Raw genomic sequence first — 16,122 nt, forward strand, 5'->3', positions numbered from 1 at the left:
CCTTTTTAATGTTTTAACACCAGTCTTGTGCCGTCAATAAATATTAACATCCTGAGGGATAAGATATGCTCTGGTTAGGCTGTCTCTTCACTACATGGGTCTCAGGGTGGCTGTCTCTCTGCTGATAGCCTACTGAGGAAGGATTGTTGAGCTAGTGACCCAGACTTGAAAAGCACAAAATCAAACCATCAGTCAGGCATTCAGCATATCAAAATGTTGAGTGGGAAAATAAGAACTTTTGCTGCCTTTAAGACAAAGACTTGCTTTGGGCTCCAGCTCTGAAAGTCAGAGTTGATTAGCTTCAAACAAAGTTGCCATTATGGAAGACCTGATATAATTACACTCACATCCTTATGCCACTGTTGCCTACTAAAATGAGCAAAGTAAATTAGAACATGACATGTCAGCTGGTAGAATTTTCCCAACCCTGTATCGTAGAGAAGCCTTTCAAATTCAACAACACTGCCAATACATCTGTAGGAAACATAATTACACAATCCATCCATTTTCTACCGCTTTATCCTCCACATGAGGGTCACGGGGTGACAGCTGACAGTGTGATAGGCGGGGTACACCCTGGCATATGACACATAGAGACAAACAACCATGCACTCACACACCTATGGTCAATTTAGAGTGTCCACTTTAACTAATCACCAAATCTGCATGTTTTTGACTGTGGGAGGAAACCAGAGAACACGGAGAACACCCACGCAAACTCCATGCATACATCCCTTTTTGCTGCAAAGGCGAGAGTGCTAACCACTACACCCACTGTGTGGCCCTTCCGACACAATGTATTCTTATGAATTAAGCTCTACATTCATTCATTTAAACAGCTGATCTTACCTTGACTCCACTTTTGAACTTAACCCCCAGGGATAAGATACTGTTCTCATCTCACTCCCTGAATTACATTATGAGTATCCAAAATCATCCCCACCACTGGTCACAATTATTCTACAATATTTGACATCATGATAAATCAGTTACATAACAATTTGTGCCTCATAGTGTCTGTCTACATTCTCTTTCATGGCATCATCAGGGGCAAAACCACAGGCCCGCCCCCACTCTCTCAAATATTTTATGGCTACCTCTGATTTCAAAACACCAACATGGAGCTGGCCAAAATACAAAACCCTGGGCTTCCAAACAGGAATTCAAAAACCAATGGGTGACATTAGGGTGGGTAGTAACTTGGGTCAACTAAGACAAACACAAACAGTCGGTGCAGGTTCTGTCCCAGAAGTAAAGACTAGAGTTCAAATTCAATTAAATAAAAGTTGGAAAAAATGTCTTGGTCAAAAATATGATGAAAAAAAAATAAAATAACATATAAACATGTGGTTCATTGCTTATTTAATATGGTTTCTTCTTTAATTGTGTGTCTTCCTGGGAGTTAACTGAAAATTGACTGAAAATGGAATTCTCAATCAGTCCAGCAATGTTCAAAATTCTGAGACATTGATGAAACAATCTTCAAGACACAAATGTAATCAGAGGTTCTCCTCATCTACATCTACAGCACCTGAAAGCACTCAGCATTTCTAAGTTTCTCCACTCATACAGTGCAAGCCTCTCCCTGATGACTGTAACTCTTGTAACCACCTCCACATGATACTGTCAGACAGTCCTCCTCCCTTGTCCCTGACTCCCAGCTCCCACCTCTGAGCCCAGATTCATTACAAGCTGTGGCCAGGGTATTAAGATATAGCCGCATTAACAAAGTTGTCTCTGTATCTTAATTGAATCTACCCCCGCTAGACTGAATCTGGATTATGTTTACCTGAAATATAAGCGGCTCGGCAGACAGAACACGGCCCCGCTGATAAAACACTGGGTTGTCCCCCCTCCCCAATCCTAATCCTCAACTGTAATTTGTTCCTCGATGGATGTAGCCACAGCGATGGGAACCCCTGATTGGGATTCATTCCAAGAACAGGGAGAGTGTCTGCAGGTAAGTTCATCTATTAAATAGTGATAGTGTGTGTTTCAGTGTGTGCAAGAGGTTCATATAAAGTGTACATGGATCTGCCTCTCAACTGCCAACTTTAAACAATATCCAACTGCCTGTGTCCTCATTTGGTTCATTTGCAGAATTCTCAGAGACTGGTCTTTCCCTTCCAAAATGATCCATGTGAGATTTGTGGAATAGGCTTAGGTGCCTTCAAAATCTATCCAGATTAGAGAGGTATCATCAGTCATGGATGAAAATACACAGTTATGATGTCCCCATTCTCTCATGCTCTCAGGCCATGTCATTACAATGTTATGGCAATATTGGAGGCCTGAGATTATCTGAGGAAATATAAGGATGGATTGCACTATCCTGGACAACCACACCTAAAGCAATGGCTTTCATGGTCATTGGGACAATCACCAGGGATACATTATTGCATTGTGGCAAAAGCTGGCAAAGTAATTTGTGTTTGGCACCGACACTGCAACATCAAGAGAGGTGGCATTTAAATGTAGATGAGCTGCTTTGTTTTTATGCAATGTTAAATGATCTGAAGGTAGAATAAAGCCTGAGACACTCCAATCTGACAGTGGGCTCCCAGACTGTTGATGAGCGTTGATTATAGTTGGTGGGTCTTGTTTGTGCTGTGTAGCCATATTTGTTGGCCTTTGTAAGCAGACTGTCACTGGCTTTTAGACTGATTCGGCATGTTGGATCGGAAGCTGATATTGTCTGCTGTTGGTGAAACACAAATTGCTCTGATTGGCTGTTAACTGTATGAATGATAATGTGAGAATAAGAGTGTGATAGGTAAAGAGATGACAGCTGAAGTCTTTGTGGTGTGTTCTATGCAAATATTTTGTTTGATATCAACAGCGCGACGTGACATGAGCCAATGCAGAGGTCTGCTTTCATCACCTTTCATTCTCTGAAGTCAGCTTGTTGTGTTGATACTAACAGCCTCTCAGTCTGTTTAAGACAAGAATGTTCAATCTTTACCTCTTGGTTCTGTATGAAAGGTGGACTAGGGTGTGGCATCATGATGCTGGCTTGATCATTGTGGGGTAAATAATGACAAAATCACATGATCTATCTATGTATATATATCAAACCCTAATTTTCTCTTAGACAGTAGATAATAAAGGCCAGCACAAAATTAAATAACCACTAGGTGCTGGACAGAGGGGGTGGAGCTTCCACACACTCATTTTATTTTTGGCCTTTATTCATCATGGTAGTCTGCGTTTCCAAAGGTAGGGCCTTGAAACTTAATCTTAGTGATCTCATCCCCATCACTTCATCATCAACTAAGAGGCAAAGAAAATGACAAAATGTTCACCTGCCATTGGATACATTTGACAATGGCTTTTACCTAGAACACCAAATATCTTTTTTTTTTACTGTATTACCTGTGATGTTTGAATAATAAATTAATATAGTTTTTGTATGACACAATTACCCTAATTTTAGCAGTAAGGAAATGCCAAACCATATAGACAGCACAAGTGTAGCATCAGCTTGCTCAAGGGTAAACTTTACCATGGGACTGACTCTCCACTTCTAACCCCAGAGTCTGGCTGAAAACCAGACACCAAAGGTGGCACAACTCCTGTGTGTGTGTGTGTGTGTGTGTGGAGGATGGACAAGACACTGTTGGGGTCCTACATGAGGGATGGCCATGGATGGAGACAGTATGTAGGGGCAGGTCCTTTGCCTTGTTGTCCTTCACAGGGCATTGTCCTTACACAAAACCTTTTCCTTAATCACCTCATACATTCCCCCATCCTCAGCATCCACCCCCTTCACCCATTCTTCCTATTGATGCACTTTTTGAAGAATCCTGCCATCAGTTTTAGCTGCAGTATTTGTTCAGTTTGTTTATATTGAGGTTTCACTCAGAATGTAATTTTTTTTATCCAAAGCCAGCTGAAGAGGCTGCGAGGGATGAAGTGTGATTCATGTCAGCCTGTTGTTTAAATAAAGTATTCTCCTGTTCTGCAGTAAAAATCAAATGTGTAATGACGATCTCAGATCTGCAGCCTCAACCTTTGTCAAATAAAATAAAAACAATTATTTAAGTTTCCCCTAATTGGCAGATTGTGTCACATCACCTGTTGGCCATATTAGGAAACCATTACATTTCCCTATTAAATTAACCAAATGTTGACATTATCTAAATAAGTGTTGATAGTTGTCTGGTCCAGAAAGTGAAGCCAATGTAGATTATAAAAAAAGTGCTTTCTCTATAATAAACTATCAAGGACAACTCCACATGTCTGTTTGTAGGTCTAGAGAAAATGAGCCTGATTAAATATTTATGTCAACTATGGTCCAACTTAGAGTCAAATAAATGACAAAGCATGGCATGTGTTAGGGCATTGACACTACTACCATCCATTAGGTGAATGTTTGTAGATGTTGGTGGATATGCAGTGGACTGGCTCTCAACCAGGCCAACCCCCTCTGTTCCTTTTGTGGTTACCTAAGGCCAGTCAAAATACTAAACTCTATATAACAGTTCACAAACCAATAGGTGACATCATGGAAGGTTGTCAAACGGTGCTAATATTCTTCGAGTGCTAACCGACTTGATATCAGTCAAGTAACCCTAGTGTTCTTCAAAATAGAGAGATCAGAGTCACTGATGAAAACAAGGTGTTCAAGTGATTCTACAGCATTGAAAATGTACTGTATGTGTAGATAAGATGTGAAGGCATGTTATTGTTGCTCTAAAGGTGCCAGTTTATTAGGTACATGAACCTAAAATGAATGATCAAAGTGTAGTCAAATTATAAGATGATCAAATACACATTTCAATTGGAGTATTCAAGAAAAAAAATACATTTGCAAGAGCTTATTTAATGATTTATTTATTGTTAGCACTGTCATGCTTCCGTCCACAGATCAGTGAGTCACATCGCTGTGTACACTTTGTTTCCACAGGATTTTAAAGGCACCCTGTGAGCTGATTATCATGTTATATGTAGTTTTGACTGTACATGAAATAAGATAAAGCCTGCATAGTCTGTTATGTAAATTATGTTAAATAAAAGCTATCGCATCCCATTGATTGGTCACTTTCAGTGAGATCACACCCACAAGGAACTTCTTGACAGCTACAACTACAAGTCGTCTGGAGCAAAGAGGAATGTTAGCCTGAAGAAAAGAATTTGCAACTTTCGTAAAAAGGCTCTGACTACTTTTAAGTAACACTGCATATTATTTCTGTAATGAGTAGGATATAGTTATATTATAGTGCAGTTATATCATTTGATCATGAGGATGTTTTACTGCTCTCACAATATTTGACATAAATGTGATGCCATAAAAATGACCTAGGGTACAGTAGAGGTTTGATGAAAGTGGAGGTTGATGAAACGTGTCAAAATACACAAAACACACTTTTTTGAAGGTTATGAGATACCGATTACTGATGGAGTGGTCCTTTAGATTTCTGCCCACTCTAATTATACGAATACTCCTCAGATATGGAGAAAGGCTAAACAAAGACACTCCAGCATGTGTACACACTTAATCATCTCAGCTCTGAGCTGGAGGGGCCACTTTGACTCACTCCAGCAGACCTTATACCACAGGCAAGGAAACAGGTGCTGGAGGCTATACATACACACACATACACACTTTTTTACCTCAGGCAGGAGGGCTTTAGATAGAAAACACACTGTACAGTAATTACCTCCCCCATTCCTCTCTATCCTCCCTCCCTCCACCCCCTACTACTTCCTCTCTTCAGTCATCTTCCCAACTTTCCCATCTTTTCTCTCTGACACGCTTCCCCCCTGTGGGACATCTTCATCCTCCTCACCCATGTTTGAGCTCATCCCTCTACCTGCCTCCTCCACCTCCCGCTGGCCAAGACTAAGCTGTGTGTAGCCTCACTGCTGGGATGTCATAGACACAGAGACAGAAGGCCCCCCAGGGCTTCATGGAGAGTCGGGCACAGTCGGCGTGCGCTTGACGTGATGGCGCCTGTCCTCTGGTGACAACACTACATATTCGGTGGTGTGCGCCAACACCCCCTCCTTCCAGTTCCCTGCTTGGTCTCCCATTTCCCCCCGTCCTGAAACAGATGCTCGGGACGAGGGCGGGCGCCAGTCAGGGGGGACATGGGTTAATTGGGGTAGTACTGGGGGTTAATTTCAATTAAAACTTCAACTAATGGAGGTCAAGGAAGCATCTGCAAACACCTGATTAAAACAAATGGTCCTGCCAGTCAAAACTTTATCTTGGTCAGCCTCCGGCAGAGGGTCCTATAGTGAGGAGGAACAGACAAAAAAAAGGGGGTGTAGGCAAAGAGAGAGAGAGAATGACTAATTGGGGAACACTTGTTAGCGCAACATCTGCATGGAGTTCAGTGGGTAACAGCTTTGAATTTTTTTAACATGTGTCAGTCTGTCTCAGCAGGTTTTATTGGGTTTAAGTGAGTTTTAAATCCTGTCAACTGCAATTTTGTCTTATTTCCTCGGGTTATTGTGTCCAGAGTGAAATCCATTTCTGATAACTTTGTTGTTGGCTGTTGGTTAGCGCTATCTTTCGCACTATGTGACCAGTCATGGCTTGTGCTTACTCATACAGGTAAACAAATGATCCAGCGATCACAGCTGTCCAACTACCACAAACCAAAAACTAATCTAATTTGGTGGGAATGCACCATGAAAATCACACCAAGCTAAATGTGTTGGAAGCAAGATTTTGCTACAATTATGCTGATTGTTGACAACTTGAACCTTAATATTTGTATTCTCCCCCCTTTCTAGGGTTTGCCACAGTAGATTATCCACATATTTTATTTGTCAGACATTTTCATGCTGGATCCCCTCCCTCATGCAACTATCCTATTTATTGTCAATATAGGGACTGACACAAGATTATGTGGCCCCAACACAGGTCAATTTAGAGTATCTACTTAACAATGAGCAATGGGGATTTGGTAGCATGCTCAGGGTTAACCCAGCCCTTGACAAACCAGCAACCCTCTGGCAACAAGCCTAGTTCTGTTCCACTTGTCCATGGTTTGCCTTCTCGGACCTCAAATCTTTCATTCTATAATATCTGAAAATTGGTAAAGGCCTTGCAAAAAAAGATAATACATCCAGTTTGTGAGAAGGAATTCAGACTTGGAGCTGTGTGTCATTGCCTTTTTTTCAAGTAAATGGACAGAAATGAATTGTGCGGTATGTGGCATTAGTAGATTACCTCCACTGGAGCAACATTTTAAATTTTCCAGTTGTCATTCCAATAACAGCTGAGGGAAAAGTTAAGGATCATATAAATCCAAATATGTTCTATATGCATATGAATTAGCTCATGGAATTCCATGTGAGGAATTTAGCAATTTAGTTTTTGCTACAGATGACCTTGCTGTGTCACCAGTATACTCTAAAGGGCACCGGAATACTGGAATTCATACAGGGTTAATGCATTTCCAAGTTCATTTCCACAGCAATCTGGACTGATATGTGAGAATACAATACACACTGTTGGGTTCAATTAAATATTACTTACTGTATATGCATATCATTGTGCTAATTTAGACAGTTTTTTGCTCTGGTGAATAAAAAAATCACATTCTATTTGCACAGAGTTTAGCAGGGGCTAACCTTTAGTATATTCAAATGTTTTTGTTTTTTTATCTATTGTTCTTTAATATTACGTTTTCTTCTTTTAGCTCATACAGATACATACTCTTCCCATTTGGTGCTGAATGTAAATATGTACATTTCTCACCAGGAGCATCCAACACATAACTAATGAGTTAAACAATTTATCACATCTACAAAAATGTAACTTGTAGAATATGATCAAAAAATGTGTAAAAAAAAATTGTCAAAACTAATTTACCTACAAGTGTAACAGATGTAAAAAAAAGCTAAGTTTATTCCTGTCCTGATGCAAACTGTAGATTGTATTTCTGCTCACGAGTGAATGAACAGCAGTTAGTGGTGGTGGTGGGGGGCTGGTGTTATCCACACTGTACCCAGGCTTGCTGTGCCACCCTGCTGCCAGCCTGCTCTGCCAGGCGTGCCGCAGCAGCTTTCGACATCTGGCGCTGAGCCTCAGGGAAGTGGCAGGGGACGGGGCGCCCCGCCGCGGCTAAATATGGCGCAGGGTTACACCCCATGTCCCTAATCACTTAGCCGCTGTCTGGCAGCTCACACTACCACTTCCAGAGACACCTCATATTTCAACACTCCTAGACATCTGTACAGCCACGAGGCATCTCTTTCTACTAACTCCCACCACCATCTTTTTTCTCTTTACTATCCAGTGATCTATTTCTTCACTCATCCTTGTCTTTTCCCTGTTAGCTTCCATATGTCCTCCGAATTTTTCTCCCAATGTTGCTTTCTTTTCTTCTAATTGGTTTGTGTAAGTCATTATGCCCAGTTTCATGGTCATCCTTTTCTTCCTGTGAATATTTGACTGTCTTTGTTCGGCTTTCTTCAGAAGAACAATGTAATGAATCATCTTACTGATCTTCAAATTGTCTGTAGCTTCTTCTTGTGATCTCAAAGCTTTAAAAATGTCCTTCGTATTTCTTCACGGAACTGAATTTCACCCTTTCTACACTTTGACCCCCCCCCCATTTCTGCTTCTATAGTCTCTTCCTCTAGTCTCTCTTGGCGCATTTCCACCGGCTCTACTCGCCTCGCCACCTTCGAGTTGGCAGTCTTGCCGTTTATTTCGAACAATATGCTCATAGAATCAGCCCCCGGTTCCTCTCACACACACACATACATATCTGTAAATGTAAAATGAAAAGAAAGTGCAAGTTAGCTAACAACGTGTAATTTTGTAAACAAAAATAAAAGAAAACACTGTCAACTATTTATGAAAAAGGAAGTGCTCGACCATTCGGGAGCTATATGTTTAACAAAATTGCAACTTAAACCACCACTTAATAATAAAATTAACGTAATTAATATGAAACAATGGAAGAGCTCATAGTTCATGCACCTACCAGGGAGACAGCGAGGTCCGACTGCTTACCCCCCCCGGGGTGCACTACCCAAATCCACAGGGGTGCTGCATTCAATTACCATAGGACAAATAAATTCTATGGTAAGTTAAGTTCTAAGTTGTTGTGAGATGACTTTTCTCTTTTCATGGCAAGTGGAATCACACTACGTCTTAACTCTGTTACACTAGTAGTAGGTACTATGCGATGATGGGTCAGACTGCCGGCCGCTGACTGGCCAGAGTCCCGTCACAGGAAAAGACCTCCCACTCACAAATCAAGCCGAACAGTGCCCAACTGTAGATCACTTAAAACTACTTAAAAATCCTAAAAACGTGGTTAATCTCCAACAACTACAGAAGTCTGGTGTAAAGTCACTAGTCACTCGTGTGTGTGTGTGTGTGTGTGTCGCGTATAAAACAAAGTCACTGCAGTTTCATTCAGCCGTGCAGTGATGACTCCGCCCACGTTAAGCAGGTACTTATTTGTAGTGGAGATGCAACCTTATCGTGCCATGTCGTGCCGAGCTGAGGCGAGTAGAGCCGGTGGAAGTGCGCCAGGATAACAACCGCATGTACACACTCCTCATTCCTGTAGATGGGTGTGGGCCACACGGCCGTCTGTTTCAGACAGAATTACATCCAACCAGGGACAAGTTGGGCCAGTCGCAATGATACAATAACTGTCAGGAATGCTGCTAAGGCATTTTTGTTCATAATTAAGATAGTTGATTTGGAAAGGCCTGTTGAATTAACTACTAAGAAGGCATCAATTAGACCAGTCTGATATTTTCTTGACCAAAAGAACAAACAGCTGTACTTCAGAGGCATGTGCCATGCTAACTGATCTGGCGATGCCACACAAGACTCTTAGTGTATGTAACACCATCTTGTTCCTACATGCACCTACTGGGCAGTGTGGATGTCCCATACACGACTCCCCATGTCACAAGTACCATGTGGTTTTGACAACAAGTTATTTGACATGTCCAGCTGGAAGTAACCTTACGGTTTTACTTCTAAAGAAAGTCCTTCCCTTCTGAACTTGCAAGTAACTTGGTGAATATACAGTATTACATTGCATTACATTACTGTTTCCATGTTTGATTTGCCATGCTGGGGCTTTTTTGTTGTTGGTCTGTAACTTGTGTTACAATTCTGCATTTCATTTAAATATCTAATAGCAATGAGACTTTATTTTGTTGTACAGTGTACATATTAGCCAAACATTTCCAACAGTCTTTCAATCAACATAAATCCATAGTTCTATTCAAGGTACAATTGTGGTCGCCTTTTAATAATGTCATCCATTTTACTGTCACTGCTATAACTTCCAGGACAAGACCCCAATGAAACTTATTGTAAAATGTATTGTGTACTAATTTAGTGTAATACAGTGATTTTTAGTTTACTGTCACTACCTGCCTTCAAACAATATTTGTATGAGCACAGCAGTGTTCAGCCATCAGAAAGTATTATGCTTAAGTGGCAAACAAGCCAGTAGCAGCATATGGAGGGGTTATAATCATCATCTTATTATTATGGGCTATTGTTATTATTGGTAAAGCAATTACACATATTGCTCTTATTATTGTTACAATAACAATCAGTCCGACAGTGCGTTCATCCTGTTACACAACTGTTCCTGGTCTCTTTCTCTCTCCATTTTCCTCCTCAGTTGAAGCAGCCAGGTAGAGAGGACGGACTTATTGTTGCCTCATAATAATCTTGTTTTTATCTTTTGCTTGTGTTAAACTCTGTGGAGAATGCAGGCAATCAGAAACAAGACAGGAAAGGAGGAATGTGAGTGAGCAGGTTTGATTATGATTAGTGAGAAAAGGAGGGGTATCAGATTATAAGAAGAGGGGATAGAGAAGAGGAGAGACAGAGGAGAACAGCGTCTCATTCCTGTGTGTTCCTCTTGTAGCAGCTGTCACTGTGAGTAGTTTTAACTGATGGGATCCCAGATCTAGGCCTCACCAATCATTATCTCTTGTCACAACTGGAAAGCGTTAGCACAAACATAGAGGGGCAGAGAGATGGAGAGACAAGGCGCTTCTCTGATGACAGCATGATATACTGCACTGAGGGACTGACGGCTGTGTGCTGGTCAGTGGAAAGATTAGGACCCTGCATACTCACACAGGGAACTATTTATCATCTTTTCATCTCAGATTCTCATCGACAGATAAAGAAATGCTTTGACTTTTCATGTCGAATCAATAAAGACTGTCTTGTGTAAGTATGCAGGCTAACATCAGCATGCAGTATAAAAGAGACTGCATCAATGCTTATCACATCACCGCAAAAACAATGTCACATTTTCCATTTGTACCCCAGTGTTACTTGAGTGAAAATTGATTAAACACGTGTGAATAATCTTAACTTAAAGTATGCACAGACGAATGTGACCACACCAAGAGGGATTACTGAAATGATACTGTTCTGTGGATGCAACTTGCAACTTTACTTGCACTGTTATTCTGATATTGCTCATAATTGTGAATATTTACTGATAAACTGTTTTATTGTGACAAATGTTCTGGCCAAATTACCCAGCCCTCCTCAAAATTCCAAAGTGTTGTGTCTCTTATGTTAAATATAAAGTAGGACATATTGGTTGCAAATTGGATTTACTTATCGCGTATTTCAGAGAAAACGCCACATTAAGTGTAAGAATGACCTTTTGCCACACCTGTAGGGTATAGGTCTATTAATTTCGCAATAACTTGTTATTAATGTTTTTATCTGCTACAACATTCTAATCTTTACCTCCCTCCATGGTCAACAGCATCTTCCCTCATCATCCAGCAACCCACACCACAGCTCTGGCTCCTATTCTCTAGTGATTCCCACCCATGATAGTGTTGCTAATCCTGAATGGAATCGCTCTGGTGCACCCGCCATCACTTCACGTCTCCACCCTGACAGAATGGAGACGATGGGCCTGAAATCTGCTCTCTGTGGTGGAGGATTTAGATGTGTGTGTGTGTGTGTGGTAGATGGGGAGCATGTGTTGACAAGCCTATCTGCCCATCCGAGTGTTAAGCTGCGAGATGCCAGCTGATACAGTAGGACAGGGTGGGCTCGGCTCCCTTCATGCCTACCTGCTCACCAGTGCCAGTCTGTCCTCCCTGTGGAGCCATGGGATTTTGCCCTTCGATCTCTCTGTGCTCAGGCACAGGTGGCACTCAGTGTGTGTCAACACCCCAGTCTCCCAGTGTTTGGTAGAGCTCAGTGTGGCTACGTGCGTCTGAGTGCATGTATTAGCCTCAAATTTCTGACAAGGAGGATAATCTCCCATTCCCCCCCTGCAGGTGGTAATGTTTGTGCTTGATTTTTTTCTTCTTTCCTTTGGGGGATGATTTGTTAGATCAATGTATCAAACTGAGACTGGCCTTGTTTTACACCTTCAAATACCAATGTTTTCTATTACTCAAATGAAAGATTTGCAGTCCCTCTTAACTGCAAATAATTTGGCATTTTATTCTAGTTTGATTTTAAAGTTCTGTTCATTGGATGGTTTTTGGAGTAATTTTTTTTCTGTTCAGCATCAAATGAAGCTGGATATTTTTTTCAGGAGTTGGTGGAGATCAGACACAGTGTCAAATTACCAAGTCCCTTAACTTGTGTAGTTTCATTTACATTAATTAAAGCGAAGTCCTGAAGTCCTACACAAAAGCCTCTGTTAACCAGTGTAGCTGCAAAACTTTTGGCAGAATTTGTTTTACTCTTAGGTGCTTCATTTTCATTCAAAATCATAAAATATCTTTCAAATCGGTAAATGGTTGCTGAGCTAAAATAAAAAATAATAATTATACAGTATGTGACCGGCTCGCAGCTGCCAATAATAAAGGGAAAGGCACACCTGGAACTCCAGATGTTGCAGTTCAGCACTGTGGAGGTGTCATGGGCCTAACTGCCAATGATGAGGGTGTCCATGCAATCAACAGGGTAGCACTGACGGAAAGACAGTGTTTCAACAAGTCCAGTGAGCTCAACTTCTATAAGTAACAGCCATGTGATAATTAAGTTATTAGGTATTATAGGTTCAGAAATGGAAACTGAAATATTCCACAATAGCTCAATAAAGCTGCAAAATCAATTGTGCAATAAGATTGCATTAAAAAGTAAATGCAAAGTGAATATCACTTTAGTCACTTGAACCTCAGAAAGTAGTTGCAAATAATCAAGTCATGTGAATAGTGCTAGTAACACACACACACACACAAATATTTTTGTTTCACATAGAACCACCACAAGGGTGCTTTTTTTAAAAAAATGATTTGTATTACATTTTATTCCTCTTAACACAAAACTGCTCAGACACAACAAAGAAAACAAAAGACAACAGAAAAAGGGCATGTGGGTATAGCAATATTATGAAAAAGTAACAAGTAAATTAGTCACCTAAATCAATACCAAACATACACACAGCAAGACTACAAGGTGCTTGTTAGACAGTGAACACTTAGAACAGTCACCAAGACCGGCTAGGCTGACCTGGGAAAACCACAAAGCAAGGAGGATAACAGCGTGGGCCCAATATGCTGCAGGTTAGGGTCTCATACCCTATAGAAAGCATCTATTTTAGAATGAATCATACATGCGATATATTCACATGTTCGTATTTTGTCGGAGCAACATTCTTGATCCAGAAAAGTAGGATATTCTTTCTAGCAGCAAAAGTCAGTATATTAAAAAGTCTCCTGTGTTTACTATCAGTAATTTGACCATCCGGAAGACCAAGTATCAAGCACAAAGGGTCCATCCGTATTGGGAGACCAAAGATAGCAGTCAGATCATTCACGATACTAGACCAGTACTTTTGAGGTTCAACACATGACCAGAGGCAGTGAATATAACTACTAGTCTCAGAATTGCATTTCCAGCAAAGCGGGGAAACATTAGCATCCATTTTGTTCTTGACAACAGGTGTGTGCGATGTATAATTCTGAACTGTATGGATTTGGCACGGTTACATACAGAAATGTTCATGGCCTGAGACCAAACCTCCTGCCAGTCATCATCATATATACAACAACCCCTAGGTCTCTCTCCCAAGCTTGCTTGGTGGTTTGTGAGGTAAGAGGAGAAACAGAATTCAGAGCTTTGTAAAAAACAGTAATGCATTTCTTATTAATCCGTAGAGACAGGGCCTTCTCCACCCATGAAGTGGCGTTATTAGTCATTAAGGTGGTGTCTTTAACTATGAAGTTTCTAATTTGTAAATATCTGTAGAAGTCACCACGATTAAATAAACCAAACACAAGGGATGCTTTTTAACAATCACTCTAACACAAAGTCAGTAAAGGTCAAATTCAAAAAGTTAGAGGTGAATGTTTTGCAACTTCCGCGTAACAGTATCAATGTCACCAACTGTGGCTTTGCATGAACACAGGTGAGTGTGTGTGAGTGTGTGTGTGGCTCAGCATCCTGTGGCTTCTCTCCATACCCACAGTGCCATGCTCAGTGCAGCCTGTCCTGGCCATCTGCCACTACAGGCCCCAGGCAGGAGGGCTGAGCTGGGCAACAGACCCCCACAGACCACTGGTGTTGTGGTGGTTTAGGGAGAACAGTAGGAGTGTGTATCTCACTGTGTTGAATGTGGAGAACACAAACTAACAGTATGTTTTCAAGTAACTTATCACTGTGTAGTCTATTTGATCCGCAATTATTCAGGAACTACTTTGTATCACTTGGATATTAGCATATTGTGATTTATATTGTAAATATATTCAGAATTTGATAATACAACAACACTACTAATACTTAATGTATAATTCTATTGACTGTGATTCACTGATATGTACATACTATGTTTATATGTATTTCTGTTCTTTGCTGGAGTGACTGTAACAAAACCAAATGTACCCCCCAGATCAATAAATTGTCTGTGTATATTGTCAAGCAGTTTTAAAGGTGACATCGAATGCTTGTATCACACATATATGTTAGTTATGGAGGTCTACTTAAATATATGAACTTGTTTTCATGGTTAAAAACCTCCTAATCGCTGCAAACGAGCCGATCAAAATATCTCCTCACTGACGCTCTCGTCAGCCGCGCTGTTTCAGACCAAAACCACACCCCCAGAATGTGGACTGTGTTGTGATTGAGAGCTTTCCCACTGTCCTGTGATTGGCCAGGTACCTGGAAGTGACGTAATAGATAGATATACAGCTCCCCCTCTGGCACGGTGGATGCTCTGCATCTCAGCAGCTACAACGAGAGTAGTTCTTCTTCTGCGGTTGAATGTACGCAACCGGATGTGCCCAGACTAGTGCCCGCACCAGGAGGCGCTACGGTGGTGAGAGGAGTGGTGAGGATTTTTGATGATGACATCCGCTTTGTAGAGCCCAGGAAAACAATACAACACCATTTTCTCAGCAGTGGCTGAACTGTTTGTTCTGACTCTTTAGGGTTTCATAAACAAGGTAATGACGCAGATACACACACAAACGCAGCGTTAATTGGAGCTTCCGGTCTATGTGGGCTTTAATGGTCATTTAAGCTAGAATAGCATTACATAATATTTACATTATTTTTACATTGAAGTTAGAGTCATGAGATGCTGTACAAACTAAAAGAAACAAAGAAAAAGAGTCCACTTACTGAGGGGAGTTTAGGGAAAATTGTTAATGAACTCTGAGAATGTACAAACTAAGATAAAATTAGCCACTTTTCTTCAAATTGAACCTCTGAGAGATGGAGCAATTAATTGTCTAATTCACTCTGTTTTTGTGAAACATGAGGAAACATTTCCACAGTCCTATCATTTCACATTTACACCTTACTGATCCAAGAATCCACCTATGTCACCTTGAACAGCTAAAGTAGGAGCACAAATAGACACCTAAAAAACAGCATACAGCTCTATTGCGTTTTTTGTATGCAATTTTACACGATTATATGATCGTGTTAAAGATGGAGATGAGCAAAAGTCTCAGAGATTTAATACTTATCTAGCTGATGTTGCAGGAAACTAGATTGTGTTTTTCTCTACCAGTGGACAAGTAGTAACTCTACAATAATTGTCAACCAAACTCTACTTAATATTGATGGCTTGCTTGACATTCATCGAGCCATGTCCAGTGACGTGCACTCCAGGAGTGACCCATATTAATACCACTGGCTTCAGTTAATTTTCCATCCAGTACAGTAAAGCGGCTGAACCGTGA

This window comes from Solea senegalensis, linkage group LG19 (assembly GCF_019176455.1).
Source record: "Solea senegalensis isolate Sse05_10M linkage group LG19, IFAPA_SoseM_1, whole genome shotgun sequence".
NCBI classification, from domain to species: Eukaryota; Metazoa; Chordata; class Actinopteri; order Pleuronectiformes; family Soleidae; genus Solea; species Solea senegalensis.